Raw genomic sequence first — 2,012 nt, forward strand, 5'->3', positions numbered from 1 at the left:
CTAAAAAAATTCAGTTCTTTGAAGCTGTAGAATTGAGGCCCTTAGCCACTTGAGACTTCCTCACTCCCTACGTAAGTAGTTCACATCACGACTGCTGCTTTGAGGCTAGCAGGAGACAGAACCTGCTGCTTTGAATCTTTGTCAGGGAAGTCATGACAGGATTCCCTGATTAGGTCAGAGTCACCCAGAATAATCTCCTTTCAGAGTCAACCTTGATTGCATCTCCAAAATCTTTTCACCTTTGCCATATTCTGTTGGTTAGAAGCAAGTTTTGCCCACTCAAATGTACAGATACAGGGGTAGGGAGGGGTTTCAGGGGCCATCTTAGAATTCTGCTTATCACAAACTCCATTCTACAAATTTTGATATCTATTTTAGTTATTAATCAATTTCAGAGACCTCATTTCTAATTTGACCTATAGATATTGTTTGGCATTATAATTCTTAATTTACAAATATAAGTATTTAAGTTCTCTTATTATCGATTTCTAATATAACAGCATTGTGATCAGTGAATATATTCTCTATGACTTAAAATTCTTTGAGATTTTTGGGCAGTTCCTTTAGGACACCATTTACCTTCTTATCAAATATTGTCATATTTTTGTAGCTTTAAATAGATGTCATTTTTATTGTTTTCTGTAGTCAATTTTCATTTAGATTTACCCATATATTTGCAACCATCTTTGCTTGCTGTTCCTTGCTGTGCTTTTGAGTTTCCATAATTTTTCTTCAACTTGAAGCATACATTTAGAATTTCCTCTAGTACAGGTAAGCTGGTGGCAACTTCGTTTCAGTCTTTTTTAAAAAATGTCTTTGATTTGCCTTCATTTTTTGAAGGAAATTAATGCTGGGCATAGAATTCTCTTTCGGTGATTCTTGACAATATCTTCCCATTGTCTTCTGCCTTCCATTTTGACACTACAGTTGGTTGCTTTATTGAAACTGATCTTTTTTCCTCCAGCCGCTTCCAAGATTTTCTCTTTGTATTTGATTTTTTGCAGTTTCATTATGCTATGTAAGTGAGGATTTCATTGTATTTTATCACTTGGGTTTTATCTGGCATCTTAGATCTGTAGATTTATATATCAGTTCTGAGAAATTTTCAACTATTATTGCTTTAACTCTTGGCTCTGTTTAGTATGCTCTCTCCTGGGACTCCAAGTAAACATTTTAGACCTTGGTGTATTTGCAGTATCGCTTCATTCTTCTATATGTTCTGTATTTTCTCTGCATTATCTTAGATAGTTTCTGGTATAGCTTAATAATCATGAATTCACTTTTCAGCTGTTTATAATTGCCATAAGACTCATTCATTGAGTTCATAATTTGTTTTTATATTTTTTAGTTTTATTTTTCTGTTAAGTGAGGATTTTGTTTGCATGGATGATAACTCCAGTATTTGTAGCCTGCTATAGTTCTGTTTGTGCTATCTGTAATTCATGTTGCTTCTAGTTAATGTCTTGGTTATTCTTATACCTAATTATCTTTGATTGTTTGCTTGAAACACCTGGAAAAAAATACAGAAATAATATAAGGTCTGAGATGTTATCTTCCTTTAGAGATTTATGTTTCCTTCCTTCCCCCCTTCATCCCTTCATCCCTCCCTCCCTTTCTCTATCTTTTTCTTTCTGCCTTTCTTTTGTTGCTATATACATTAACCCATTTGTTATAGGCTAGCAATATTTCAAATGGTGGAGCTTCTACTTGTGTTTCAGTTTCTTCAGTCTTCTGATGGCAGACTTTACCATGATGGCAGAAGTATTGTAGGTACAGATACCACCTGTTACTACTATTTTCATACAGGAGCCATAGTGCTATATCCCCGCAGTTTGTCTCTTATCTCGATTTTGCCAAAGGAGCAAGTGTACTTGGCATTCTGGCTGATTTTAATTTTCTTCACTGTTTTCTTGAGGGAGGTACCATAATGGGTTCTGGATATACCAATTCTGACATTCTTGGTGCTTTTAGCCATGTCACCTCTAGGTCCAAGCCCAGAGAGGAGGTTTAGT

The 2,012-nt window shown here is 35.2% G+C and overlaps 1 pseudogene; it reads right to left on the bottom strand.

The window, feature by feature from the left end:
- Positions 1 to 1,703: 1,703 nt before the first annotated feature.
- LOC107512261 lies at positions 1,704 to 2,012 on the bottom strand (annotated as a pseudogene).

Source organism: Rousettus aegyptiacus, unplaced genomic scaffold (genome assembly GCF_014176215.1).
Source record: "Rousettus aegyptiacus isolate mRouAeg1 unplaced genomic scaffold, mRouAeg1.p scaffold_m13_p_8, whole genome shotgun sequence".
Classification (NCBI taxonomy): Eukaryota; Metazoa; Chordata; class Mammalia; order Chiroptera; family Pteropodidae; genus Rousettus; species Rousettus aegyptiacus.